This window comes from Pongo pygmaeus, chromosome 1 (genome assembly GCF_028885625.2).
Source record: "Pongo pygmaeus isolate AG05252 chromosome 1, NHGRI_mPonPyg2-v2.0_pri, whole genome shotgun sequence".
Classification (NCBI taxonomy): domain Eukaryota; kingdom Metazoa; phylum Chordata; class Mammalia; order Primates; family Hominidae; genus Pongo; species Pongo pygmaeus.
The window spans coordinates 20,760,963-20,774,499 of record NC_072373.2 but is presented as its reverse complement, the minus strand read 5'-3'; the positions used below and the strand labels follow the sequence as shown (position 1 = coordinate 20,774,499).

General features: G+C 67.9%; 6 non-coding genes across 6 annotated transcripts; all 6 read right to left on the bottom strand.

Moving 5' to 3' along the window:
- Window positions 1-895: 895 nt before the first annotated feature.
- LOC129022434 (5S ribosomal RNA) lies at window positions 896-1,014 on the bottom strand. Its single transcript, XR_008496424.1, has one exon. It is a non-coding gene; the product is annotated as a 5S ribosomal RNA (ribosomal RNA).
- Window positions 1,015-3,193: 2,179 nt separating this feature from the next.
- LOC129022308 (5S ribosomal RNA) lies at window positions 3,194-3,312 on the bottom strand. The gene has a single exon (XR_008496351.1). It is a non-coding gene; the product is annotated as a 5S ribosomal RNA (ribosomal RNA).
- A 2,194-nt stretch (window positions 3,313-5,506) lies between these two features.
- LOC129023009 (5S ribosomal RNA) lies at window positions 5,507-5,625 on the bottom strand. Its single transcript, XR_008496626.1, has one exon. It is a non-coding gene; the product is annotated as a 5S ribosomal RNA (ribosomal RNA).
- Window positions 5,626-7,804: 2,179 nt separating this feature from the next.
- Window positions 7,805-7,923, bottom strand: LOC129022305 (5S ribosomal RNA). Its single transcript, XR_008496350.1, has one exon. It is a non-coding gene; the product is annotated as a 5S ribosomal RNA (ribosomal RNA).
- Window positions 7,924-10,116: 2,193 nt separating this feature from the next.
- LOC129022416 (5S ribosomal RNA) lies at window positions 10,117-10,235 on the bottom strand. The gene has a single exon (XR_008496415.1). It is a non-coding gene; the product is annotated as a 5S ribosomal RNA (ribosomal RNA).
- Window positions 10,236-12,414: 2,179 nt separating this feature from the next.
- Window positions 12,415-12,533, bottom strand: LOC129022955 (5S ribosomal RNA). The gene has a single exon (XR_008496614.1). It is a non-coding gene; the product is annotated as a 5S ribosomal RNA (ribosomal RNA).
- Between the last annotated feature and the right edge of the window lie 1,004 nt (window positions 12,534-13,537).

The following is a 13,537-nucleotide window of genomic DNA, read 5'->3' as shown; positions in this document are numbered from 1 at the left end:
GGCGGGGCCGGAGGCCTGGGTCTCTGGCGTGTCCTCGGGACTGGTGTTGACACGAAGTGGGGGGCCGTTGGGAATCCGGGTGCACAGGGACTGTTTTCCTGGTGGCTGGCGAAGCAATGTCCTTCCCCCGGGTGAAGCAGCCCGTGCGTTCCGGAGACGAGGTCTGGGCTGGCGCCTGTGGCACCCGCTGCCCCTGACCGCCCCTTCCCCCGGTTTGGAAGGTTGCGACGACGGCGCGCCGCCCGGTGGGTGAATTGAATGGCCTGGGCGTTCCGGGAGAGGGAAGGCACCGCGAACGGCAGGGGACCCGCGCCTGCGGCTCTGGGGTCCGGCCCCCTGCCCTCCCAGGCTGGAGCCGGGCTCCTGGCGGGGCGGCGGCGAGGCGGAAGCGGTGGGATGCTGCTGCCCGGCGTGTAGTAGGGGCGGACCCCCAGGAGGAGGTCCCCGGCTGGGCTGCGGCGGAGGTGTAGGTGGGCGATAAAGGGGGAGCAGAGCGAGGGGAGGTTGGGGAGCATGGCGACTGTAGGGGGAAGGGAGGCAGCGGGGAAGCCAAAAAAGCCTGCAGCAGGCCGGGCGGGCGCGGTGGCTCCCGCCTGTAATCCCAGCACTGTGGGTGGGAGGCCGAGGCGGGTGGATCACCAGGTGAGGAGGTGGAGACCATCCCGGCTAACAGGGTGAAACCCCGTCTCTACGCAAAATAGAAAAAAAATCAGCCGGGCGTGGTGGCGGGCGCCTGCAGTCCCAGCTACTCGGGAGGCTGGGGCCGGAGAAGGGCGTGAACCCGGGAGGCGGAGCTTGCAGTGAGCCGAGATGGCGCCGCTGCACTCCAGCCTGGGCGGCAGAGCGAGACTCCGTCTGGAAGAAGAGGAAAGAAAAAGCAAAAAGCCAAAGAAAAAGCCTACAGCACCCGGTATTCCCAGGCGGTCTCCCATCCAAGTACTAACCAGGCCCGACCCTGCTTAGCTTCCGAGATCAGACGAGATGGGGCGCGTTCAGGGTGGTATGGCCGTAGACGCCGAGACAGGCGCCTGGCTGCCCCAAGAGCCCGGCCCAGCCATGCCCGGCGGATTGCAGCCGTCACCGCCAGCCCGGGGCCGCGGGGCTCGGATCGGGGACCCCCGAGCCGCTCGCCCGCGGCCTTCCCCCGGCTCCCCAGCTCCCGAGCTTCCACCACATGGGGCTCGCTCGGAACAGGGAGTGCTCCGAGGCGTCAGGGCCCAGGGCCCACGATCCTGGGACCCCCTCCTGGTCCTCCGCCCTGCCGCGGAGGTGGCGTTTTGGGTCCCTCACCGCTCAGGCGCTCCCGCGAGGCCCCCTCTTGCCCCACCCACCCAGAGCCGTCAGGGCTGGCCAAGGGCGACCAGCCGGCCGGGCCGCGCGGGGCCTTTCTCTCCCAACGCCCCCAGCACGGTCGCGTGTCCCGACCAAGGCCCGTCCGGCCGGTGGGCAAGAGGGCGCGGGGGCGGGTAGCGGGTCGGGGGGGTGGCCCCGCTTTGCCCCGGGCTGCCACTAGAGGCGGCGGCCTGATCCCGGGTGAGAGGGGCTGAGAGAAACCCAGACACACCCCGCCACCACCAGGAGCAAATCCACTCCCCCACACACAGACACACCCGGGCGCGCTCGCACGCGCGGGCGCTCGCTCGCACACGCACGCACGCGCGCACACACACACACACACACAGACTCACCCACTCAGACACACACACACACACACACACAGACTCACCCACTGAGACACACACACACACACACACGGACACACACACACGTACACACACACACGCGGCTTGAAGGAGAGCAAGGACGAGATGGATGGAGAGATAGAAACCGAGGGAGGGAGAGAGACAGCGATCGAGAGAGACAGGGGAGGGGGAGAGGGAAGGAGACAGACAGAGAGGCTGAGAAAGAGACAGGGACAGAGAAAGAGAGACAGACAGAGAGACAGAGGGAAGACGACAGAAGTAGCGCGAGGTCCAGGGGGAAACCTAGAAGAGAGAGGCGGAGGGAGCTAGAGAGCGAGAGTGATAGAGCCTTCGAGAGGAAGCGCCCGGCTCCGGTAGGCAGCGCCCTTTTGAGCAGGCCGGGATAGGGTGGAGGGGGCTTGGGCTGCGCCAGAACACGGGGGCCAGGCGGTCCCTGTGAGAGGACCAACGGAGCGCTGAGACGGGCTTTTACTTGGCTGAATTGCTTGCTTTGGAGGTGGGTTTCGTAGGTTCCTTCCTTTCTTGGCACCACCCTGTGCTCTGGATGCCTTGCGGCGGGCCCCGGGATTTGCAGAGTGCGCCCGCCCGCCCGTTTGGCGGGAGCCGTGGCACCGGGCGGGGCCGGAGGCCTGGGTCTCTGGCGTGTCCTCGGGACTGGTGTTGACACGAAGTGGGGGGCCGTTGGGAATCCGGGTGCACAGGGACTGTTTTCCTGGTGGCTGGCGAAGCAATGTCCTTCCCCCGGGTGAAGCAGCCCGTGCGTTCCGGAGCCGAGGTCTGGGCTGGCGCCTGTGGCACCCGCTGCCCCTGCCCGCCCCTTCCCCCGGTTTGGAAGGTTTTGACGACGGCGCGCCGCCCGGTGGGTGAATTGAATGGCCTGGGCGTTCCGGGAGCGGGAAGGCACCGCGAACGGCAGGGGACCCGCGCCTGCGGCTCTGGGGTCCGGCCCCCTGCCCTCCCAGGCTGGAGCCGGGCTCCTGGCGGGGCGGCGGCGAGGCGGAAGCGGTGGGATGCTGCTGCCCGGCGTGTAATAGGGGCGGACCCCCAGGAGGAGGTCTCCGGCTGGGCTGCGGCGGAGGTGTAGGTGGGCGATAAAGGGGGAGCAGAGCGATTGGAGGTTGGGGAGCATGGCGACCGTAGGGGGAAGGGAGGCAGCGGGGAAGCCAAAAAAGCCTGCAGGAGGCCGGGCGGGCGCGGTGGCTCCCGCCTGTAATCCCAGCACTGTGGGTGGGAGGCCGAGGCGGGTGGATCACCAGGTGAGGAGGTGGAGACCATCCCGGCTAACAGGGTGAAACCCCGTCTCTACGCAAAATAGAAAAAAAATCAGCCGGGCGTGGTGGCGGGCGCCTGCAGTCCCAGCTACTCGGGAGGCTGGGGCCGGAGAAGGGCGTGAACCCGGGAGGCGGAGCTTGCAGTGAGCCGAGATGGCGCCGCTGCACTCCAGCCTGGGCGGCAGAGCGAGACTCCGTCTGGAAGAAGAGGAAAGAAAAAGCCTACAGCACCCGGTATTCCCAGGCGGTCTCCCATCCAAGTACTAACCAGGCCCGACCCTGCTTACCTTCCGAGATCAGACGAGATCGGGCGCGTTCAGGGTGGTATGGCCGTAGACGCCGAGACAGGCGCCTGGCTGCCCCAAGAGCCCGGCCCAGCCATGCCCGCCGGATTGCAGCCGTCACCGGCAGCCCGGGGCCGCGGGGCTCGGATCGGGGACCCCCGAGCCCCTCGCCCGCGGCCTTCCCCCGGCTCCCCAGCTCCCGAGCTTCCACCACATGGGGCCCGCTCGGAACAGGGAGTGCTCCGAGGAGTCAGGGCCCATGGCCCACGATCCCGGGACCCCCTCCTGGTCCTCCGCCCTGCCGCGGAGGTGGCGTTTTGGATCCCTCGCCGCTCAGGCGCTCCCGCGAGGCCCCCTCTTGCCACACCCACCCGGAGCCGTCAGGGCTGGCCAAGGGCGACCAGCCGGTCGGGCCGCGCGGGGCCTTTCTCTCCCAACGCCCCCAGCACGGTCGCGTGTCCCGACCAAGGCCCGTCCGGCCGGTGGGCAAGAGGGCGCGGGGGCGGGTAGCGGGTCGGGGGGCTGGCCCCGCTTCGCCCCGGGCTGCCACTAGAGGCGGCGGCCTGATCCCGGGTGAGAGGGGCTGAGAGAAACCCAGACACACCCCGCCACCACCAGGAGCAAATCCACTCCCCCACACACAGACACACCCGGGCGCGCTCGCACGCGCGGGCGCTCGCTCGCACACGCACGCACGCGCGCACACACACACACACAGACTCACCCACTCAGACACACACACACACACACACACAGACTCACCCACTGAGACGCACACACACACACACACGGACACACACACACGTACACACACACACGCGGCTTGAAGGAGAGCAAGGACGAGATGGATGGAGAGATAGAAACCGAGGGAGGGAGAGAGACAGCGATCGAGAGAGACAGGGGAGGGGGAGAGGGAAGGAGACAGACAGAGAGGCTGAGAAAGAGACAGGGACAGAGAAAGAGAGAGAGACAGAGAGACAGAGGGAAGACGACAGAAGTAGCGCGAGGTCCAGGGGGAAACCTAGAAGAGAGAGGCGGAGGGAGCTAGAGAGCGAGAGCGATAGAGCCTTCGAGAGGAAGCGCCCGGCTCCGGTAGGCAGCGCCCTTTTGAGCAGGCCGGGATAGGGTGGAGGGGGCTTGGGCTGCGCCAGAACACGGGGGCCAGGCGGTCCCTGTGAGAGGACCAACGGAGCGCTGAGACGGGCTTTTACTTGGCTGAATTGCTTGCTTTGGAGGTGGGTTTCGTAGGTTCCTTCCTTTCTTGGCACCACCCTGTGCTCTGGGTGCCTTGCGGCGGGCCCCGGGATTTGCAGAGTGCGCCCGCCCGCCCGTTTGGCGGGAGCCGTGGCACCGGGCGGGGCCGGAGGCCTGGGTCTCTGGCGTGTCCTCGGGACTGGTGTTGACACGAAGTGGGGGGCCGTTGGGAATCCGGGTGCACAGGGACTGTTTTCCTGGTGGCTGGCGAAGCAATGTCCTTCCCCCGGGTGAAGCAGCCCGTGCGTTCCGGAGCCGAGGTCTGGGCTGGCGCCTGTGGCACCCGCAGCCCCTGACCGCCCCTTCCCCCGGTTTGGAAGGTTGCGACGACGGCGCGCCGCCCGGTGGGTGAATTGAATGGCCTGGGCGTTCCGGGAGCGGGAAGGCACCGCGAACGGCAGGGGACCCGCGCCTGCGGCTCTGGGGTCCGGCCCCCTGCCCTCCCAGGCTGGAGCCGGGCTCCTGGCGGGGCGGCGGCGAGGCGGAAGCGGTGGGATGCTGCTGCCCGGCGTGTAGTAGGGGCGGACCCCCAGGAGGAGGTCCCCGGCTGGGCTGCGGCGGAGGTGTAGGTGGGCGATAAAGGGGGAGCAGAGCGAGGGGAGGTTGGGGAGCATGGCGACTGTAGGGGGAAGGGAGGCAGCGGGGAAGCCAAAAAAGCCTGCAGCAAGCCGGGCGGGCGCGGTGGCTCCCGCCTGTAATCCCAGCACTGTGGGTGGGAGGCCGAGGCGGGTGGATCACCAGGTGAGGAGGTGGAGACCATCCCGGCTAACAGGGTGAAAACCCCTCTCTACGCAAAATAGAAAAAAAATCAGCCGGGCGTGGTGGCGGGCGCCTGCAGTCCCAGCTACTCGGGAGGCTGGGGCCGGAGAAGGGCGTGAACCCGGGAGGCGGAGCTTGCAGTGAGCCGAGATGGCGCCGCTGCACTCCAGCCTGGGCGACAGAGCGAGACTCCGTCTGGAAGAAGAGGAAAGAAAAAGCAAAAAGCCAAAGAAAAAGCCTACAGCACCCGGTATTCCCAGGCGGTCTCCCATCCAAGTACTAACCAGGCCCGACCCTGCTTAGCTTCCGAGATCAGACGAGATCGGGCGCGTTCAGGGTGGTATGGCCGTAGACGCCGAGACAGGCGCCTGGCTGCCCCAAGAGCCCGGCCCAGCCATGCCCGCCGGATTGCAGCCGTCACCGCCAGCCCGGGGCCGCGGGGCTCGGATCGGGGACCCCCGAGCCCCTCGCCCGCGGCCTTCCCCCGGCTCCCCAGCTCCCGAGCTTCCACCACATGGGGCCCGCTCGGAACAGGGAGTGCTCCGAGGCGTCAGGGCCCATGGCCTACGATTCCGGGACCCCCTCCTGGTCCTCCGCCCTGGCGCGCAGGTGACGTTTTGGATCCCTCGCCGCTCAGGCGCTCCCGCGAGGCCCCCTCTTGCCTCACCCACCCGGAGCGGTCAGGGCTGGCCAAGGGCGACCAGCCGGTCGGGCCGCGCGGGGCCTTTCTCTCCCAACGCCCCCAGCACGGTCGCGTGTCCCGACCAAGGCCCGTCCGGCCGGTGGGCAAGAGGGCGCGGGGGCGGGTAGCGGGTCGGCGGGGTGGCCCCGCTTTGCCCCGGGCTGCCACTAGAGGCGGCGGCCTGATCCCGGGTGAGAGGGGCTGAGAGAAACCCAGACACACCCCGCCACCACCAGGAGCAAATCCACTCCCCCACACACAGACACACCCGGGCGCGCTCGCACGCGCGGGCGCTCGCTCGCACACGCACGCACGCGCGCACACACACACACACACACAGACTCACCCACTCAGACACACACACACACACACACACAGACTCACCCACTGAGACACACACACACACACACACAGACACACACACACGTACACACACACACGCGGCTTGAAGGAGAGCAAGGACGAGATGGATGGAGAGATAGAAACCGAGGGAGGGAGAGAGACAGCGATCGAGAGAGACAGGGGAGGGGGAGAGGGAAGGAGACAGACAGAGAGGCTGAGAAAGAGACAGGGACAGAGAAAGAGAGAGAGACAGAGAGACAGAGGGAAGACGACAGAAGTAGCGCGAGGTCCAGGGGGAAACCTAGAAGAGAGAGGCGGAGGGAGCTAGAGAGCGAGAGCGATAGAGCCTTCGAGAGGAAGCGCCCGGCTCCGGTAGGCAGCGCCCTTTTGAGCAGGCCGGGATAGGGTGGAGGGGGCTTGGGCTGCGCCAGAACACGGGGGCCAGGCGGTCCCTGTGAGAGGACCAACGGAGCGCTGAGACGGGCTTTTACTTGGCTGAATTGCTTGCTTTGGAGGTGGGTTTCGTAGGTTCCTTCCTTTCTTGGCACCACCCTGTGCTCTGGGTGCCTTGCGGCGGGCCCCGGGATTTGCAGAGTGCGCCCGCCCGCCCGTTTGGCGGGAGCCGTGGCACCGGGCGGGGCCGGAGGCCTGGGTCTCTGGCGTGTCCTCGGGACTGGTGTTGACACGAAGTGGGGGGCCGTTGGGAATCCGGGTGCACAGGGACTGTTTTCCTGGTGGCTGGCGAAGCAATGTCCTTCCCCCGGGTGAAGCAGCCCGTGCGTTCCGGAGCCGAGGTCTGGGCTGGCGCCTGTGGCACTCGCTGCCCCTGCCCGCCCCTTCCCCCGGTTTGGAAGGTTTTGACGTCGGCGCGCCGCCCGGTGGGTGAATGGAATGGCCTGGGCGTTCCGGGAGCGGGAAGGCACCGCGAACGGCAGGGGACCCGCGCCTGCGGCTCTGGGGTCCGGCCCCCTGCCCTCCCAGGCTGGAGCCGGGCTCCTGGCGGGGCGGCGGCGAGGCGGAAGCGGTGGGATGCTGCTGCCCGGCGTGTAGTAGGGGCGGACCCCCAGGAGGAGGTCCCCGGCTGGGCTGCGGCGGAGGTGTAGGTGGGCGATAAAGGGGGAGCAGAGCGAGGGGAGGTTGGGGAGCATGGCGACCGTAGGGGGAAGGGAGGCAGCGGGGAAGCCAAAAAAGCCTGCAGGAGGCCGGGCGGGCGCGGTGGCTCCCGCCTGTAATCCCAGCACTGTGGGTGGGAGGCCGAGGCGGGTGGATCACCAGGTGAGGAGGTGGAGACCATCCCGGCTAACAGGGTGAAACCCCGTCTCTACGCAAAATAGAAAAAAAATCAGCCGGGCGTGGTGGCGGGCGCCTGCAGTCCCAGCTACTCGGGAGGCTGGGGCCGGAGAAGGGCGTGAACCCGGGAGGCGGAGCTTGCAGTGAGCCGAGATGGCGCCGCTGCACTCCAGCCTGGGCGGCAGAGCGAGACTCCGTCTGGAAGAAGAGGAAAGAAAAAGCCTACAGCACCCGGTATTCCCAGGCGGTCTCCCATCCAAGTACTAACCAGGCCCGACCCTGCTTACCTTCCGAGATCAGACGAGATCGGGCGCGTTCAGGGTGGTATGGCCGTAGACGCCGAGACAGGCGCCTGGCTGCCCCAAGAGCCCGGCCCAGCCATGCCCGCCGGATTGCAGCCGTCACCGGCAGCCCGGGGCCGCGGGGCTCGGATCGGGGACCCCCGAGCCCCTCGCCCGCGGCCTTCCCCCGGCTCCCCAGCTCCCGAGCTTCCACCACATGGGGCCCGCTCGGAACAGGGAGTGCTCCGAGGAGTCAGGGCCCATGGCCCACGATCCCGGGACCCCCTCCTGGTCCTCCGCCCTGCCGCGGAGGTGGCGTTTTGGATCCCTCGCCGCTCAGGCGCTCCCGCGAGGCCCCCTCTTGCCCCACCCACCCGGAGCCGTCAGGGCTGGCCAAGGGCGACCAGCCGGTCGGGCCGCGCGGGGCCTTTCTCTCCCAACGCCCCCAGCACGGTCGCGTGTCCCGACCAAGGCCCGTCCGGCCGGTGGGCAAGAGGGCGCGGGGGCGGGTAGCGGGTCGGGGGGCTGGCCCCGCTTCGCCCCGGGCTGCCACTAGAGGCGGCGGCCTGATCCCGGGTGAGAGGGGCTGAGAGAAACCCAGACACACCCCGCCACCACCAGGAGCAAATCCACTCCCCCACACACAGACACACCCGGGCGCGCTCGCACGCGCGGGCGCTCGCTCGCACACGCACGCACGCGCGCACACACACACACACAGACTCACCCACTCAGACACACACACACACACACACACAGACTCACCCACTGAGACGCACACACACACACACACGGACACACACACACGTACACACACACACGCGGCTTGAAGGAGAGCAAGGACGAGATGGATGGAGAGATAGAAACCGAGGGAGGGAGAGAGACAGCGATCGAGAGAGACAGGGGAGGGGGAAAGGGAAGGAGACAGACAGAGAGGCTGAGAAAGAGACAGGGACAGAGAAAGAGAGAGAGACAGAGAGACAGAGGGAAGACGACAGAAGTAGCGCGAGGTCCAGGGGGAAACCTAGAAGAGAGAGGCGGAGGGAGCTAGAGAGCGAGAGCGATAGAGCCTTCGAGAGGAAGCGCCCGGCTCCGGTAGGCAGCGCCCTTTTGAGCAGGCCGGGATAGGGTGGAGGGGGCTTGGGCTGCGCCAGAACACGGGGGCCAGGCGGTCCCTGTGAGAGGACCAACGGAGCGCTGAGACGGGCTTTTACTTGGCTGAATTGCTTGCTTTGGAGGTGGGTTTCGTAGGTTCCTTCCTTTCTTGGCACCACCCTGTGCTCTGGGTGCCTTGCGGCGGGCCCCGGGATTTGCAGAGTGCGCCCGCCCGCCCGTTTGGCGGGAGCCGTGGCACCGGGCGGGGCCGGAGGCCTGGGTCTCTGGCGTGTCCTCGGGACTGGTGTTGACACGAAGTGGGGGGCCGTTGGGAATCCGGGTGCACAGGGACTGTTTTCCTGGTGGCTGGCGAAGCAATGTCCTTCCCCCGGGTGAAGCAGCCCGTGCGTTCCGGAGCCGAGGTCTGGGCTGGCGCCTGTGGCACCCGCAGCCCCTGACCGCCCCTTCCCCCGGTTTGGAAGGTTGCGACGACGGCGCGCCGCCCGGTGGGTGAATTGAATGGCCTGGGCGTTCCGGGAGCGGGAAGGCACCGCGAACGGCAGGGGACCCGCGCCTGCGGCTCTGCGGTCCGGCCCCCTGCCCTCCCAGGCTGGAGCCGGGCTCCTGGCGGGGCGGCGGCGAGGCGGAAGCGGTGGGATGCTGCTGCCCGGCGTGTAGTAGGGGCGGACCCCCAGGAGGAGGTCCCCGGCTGGGCTGCGGCGGAGGTGTAGGTGGGCGATAAAGGGGGAGCAGAGCGAGGGGAGGTTGGGGAGCATGGCGACTGTAGGGGGAAGGGAGGCAGCGGGGAAGCCAAAAATCCTGCAGCAAGCCGGGCGGGCGCGGTGGCTCCCGCCTGTAATCCCAGCACTGTGGGTGGGAGGCCGAGGCGGGTGGATCACCAGGTGAGGAGGTGGAGACCATCCCGGCTAACAGGGTGAAACCCCGTCTCTACGCAAAATAGAAAAAAAATCAGCCGGGCGTGGTGGCGGGCGCCTGCAGTCCCAGCTACTCGGGAGGCTGGGGCCGGAGAAGGGCGTGAACCCGGGAGGCGGAGCTTGCAGTGAGCCGAGATGGCGCCGCTGCACTCCAGCCTGGGCGACAGAGCGAGACTCCGTCTGGAAGAAGAGGAAAGAAAAAGCAAAAAGCCAAAGAAAAAGCCTACAGCACCCGGTATTCCCAGGCGGTCTTCCATCGAAGTACTAACCAGGCCCGACCCTGCTTACCTTCCGAGATCAGACGAGATCGGGCGCGTTCAGGGTGGTATGGCCGTAGACGCCGAGACAGGCGCCTGGCTGCCCCAAGAGCCCGGCCCAGCCATGCCCGCCGGATTGCAGCCGTCACCGGCAGCCCGGGGCCGCGGGGCTCGGATCGGGGACCCCCGAGCCCCTCGCCCGCGGCCTTCCCCCGGCTCCCCAGCTCCCGAGCTTCCACCACATGGGGCCCGCTCGGAACAGGGAGTGCTCCGAGGAGTCAGGGCCCATGGCCCACGATCCCGGGACCCCCTCCTGGGCCTCCGCCCTGCCGCGGAGGTGGCGTTTTGGATCCCTCGCCGCTCAGGCGCTCCCGCGAGGCCCCCTCTTGCCCCACCCACCCGGAGCCGTCAGGGCTGGCCAAGGGCGACCAGCCGGTCGGGCCGCGCGGGGCCTTTCTCTCCCAACGCCCCCAGCACGGTCGCGTGTCCCGACCAAGGCCCGGCCGGCCGGTGGGCAAGAGGGCGCGGGGGCGGGTAGCGGGTCGGGGGGCTGGCCCCGCTTCGCCCCGGGCTGCCACTAGAGGCGGCGGCCTGATCCCGGGTGAGAGGGGCTGAGAGAAACCCAGACACACCCCGCCACCACCAGGAGCAAATCCACTCCCCCACACACAGACACACCCGGGCGCGCTCGCACGCGCGGGCGCTCGCTCGCACACGCACGCACGCGCGCACACACACACACACACACAGACTCACCCACTCAGACACACACACACACACACACACAGACTCACCCACTGAGACACACACACACACACACACGGACACACACACACGTACACACACACACGCGGCTTGAAGGAGAGCAAGGACGAGATGGATGGAGAGATAGAAACCGAGGGAGGGAGAGAGACAGCGATCGAGAGAGACAGGGGAGGGGGAGAGGGAAGGAGACAGACAGAGAGGCTGAGAAAGAGACAGGGACAGAGAAAGAGAGAGAGACAGAGAGACAGAGGGAAGACGACAGAAGTAGCGCGAGGTCCAGGGGGAAACCTAGAAGAGAGAGGCGGAGGGAGCTAGAGAGCGAGAGCGATAGAGCCTTCGAGAGGAAGCGCCCGGCTCCGGTAGGCAGCGCCCTTTTGAGCAGGCCGGGATAGGGTGGAGGGGGCTTGGGCTGCGCCAGAACACGGGGGCCAGGCGGTCCCTGTGAGAGGACCAACGGAGCGCTGAGACGGGCTTTTACTTGGCTGAATTGCTTGCTTTGGAGGTGGGTTTCGTAGGTTCCTTCCTTTCTTGGCACCACCCTGTGCTCTGGGTGCCTTGCGGCGGGCCCCGGGATTTGCAGAGTGCGCCCGCCCGCCCGTTTGGCGGGAGCCGTGGCACCGGGCGGGGCCGGAGGCCTGGGTCTCTGGCGTGTCCTCGGGACTGGTGTTGACACGAAGTGGGGGGCCGTTGGGAATCCGGGTGCACAGGGACTGTTTTCCTGGTGGCTGGCGAAGCAATGTCCTTCCCCCGGGTGAAGCAGCCTGTGCGTTCCGGAGCCGAGGTCTGGGCTGGCGCCTGTGGCACCCGCTGCCCCTGCCCGCCCCTTCCCCCGGTTTGGAAGGTTGCGACGACGGCGCGCCGCCCGGTGGGTGAATTGAACGGCCTGGGCGTTCCGGGAGCGGGAAGGCACCGCGAACGGCAGGGGACCCGCGCCTGCGGCTCTGGGGTCCGGCCCCCTGCCCTCCCAGGCTGGAGCCGGGCTCCTGGCGGGGCGGCTGCGAGGCGGAAGCGGTGGGATGCTGCTGCCCGGCGTGTAGTAGGGGCGGACCCCCAGGAGGAGGTCTCCGGCTGGGCTGCGGCGGAGGTGTAGGTGGGCGATAAAGGGGGAGCAGAGCGAGGGGAGGTTGGGGAGCATGGTGACCGTAGGGGGAAGGGAGGCAGCGGGGAAGCCAAAAAAGCCTGCAGGAGGCCGGGCGGGCGCGGTGGCTCCCGCCTGTAATCCCAGCACTGTGGGTGGGAGGCCGAGGCGGGTGGATCACCAGGTGAGGAGGTAGAGACCATCCCGGCTAACAGGGTGAAACCCCGTCTCTACGCAAAATAGAAAAAAAATCAGCCGGGCGTGGTGGCGGGCGCCTGCAGTCCCAGCTACTCGGGAGGCTGGGGCCGGAGAAGGGCGTGAACCCGGGAGGCGGAGCTTGCAGTGAGCCGAGATGGCGCCGCTGCACTCCAGCCTGGGCGGCAGAGCGAGACTCCGTCTGGAAGAAGAGGAAAGAAAAAGCCTACAGCACCCGGTATTCCCAGGCGGTCTCCCATCCAAGTACTAACCAGGCCCGACCCTGCTTAGCTTCCGAGATCAGACGAGATCGGGCGCGTTCAGGGTGGTATGGCCGTAGACGCCGAGACAGGCGCCTGGCTGCCCCAAGAGCCCGGCCCAGCCATGCCCGCCGGATTGCAGCCGTCACCGCCTGCCGGGGCCGCGGGGCTCGGATCGGGGACCCCCGAGCCGCTCGCCCGCGGCCTTCCCCCGGCTCCCCAGCTCCCGAGCTTCCACCACATGGGGCCCGCTCGGAACAGGGAGTGCTCCGAGGCGTCAGGGCCCAGGGCCCAGGATCCCGGGACCCCCTCCTGGTCCTCCGCCCTGCCGCGGAGGTGGCGTTTTGGGTCCCTCGCCGCTCAGGCGCTCCCGCGAGGCCCCCTCTTGTCCCACCCACCCAGAGAGGTCAGGGCTGGCCAAGGGCGACCAGCCGGCCGGGCCTCGCGGGGCCTTTCTCTCCCAACGCCCCCAGCACGGTCGCGTGTCCCGACCAAGGCCCGGCCGGCCGGTGGGCAAGAGGGCGCGGGGGCGGGTAGCGGGTCGGGGGGGTGGCCCCGCTTTGCCCCGGGCTGCCACTAGAGGCGGCGGCCTGATCCCGGGTGAGAGGGGCTGAGAGAAACCCAGACACACCCCGGCACCACCAGGAGCAAATCCACTCCCCCACACACAGACACACCCGGGCGCGCTCGCACGCGCGGGCGCTCGCTCGCACACGCACGCACGCACGCGCGCGCGCACACGCACACACACACACACACACACAGACTCACCCACTCAGACGCACACACACACACACAGACACACACACACGTACACACACACACGCGGCTTGAAGGAGAGCAAGGACGAGATGGATGGAGAGATAGAAACCGAGGGAGGGAGAGAGACAGCGATCGAGAGAGACAGGGGAGGGGGAGAGGGAAGGAGACAGACAGAGAGGCTGAGAAAGAGACAGGGACAGAGAAAGAGAGAGAGACAGAGAGACAGAGGGAAGACGACAGAAGTAGCGCGAGGTCCAGGGGGAAACCTAGAAGAGAGAGGCGGAGGGAGCTAGAGAGCGAGAGCGATAGAGCCTTCGAGAGGAA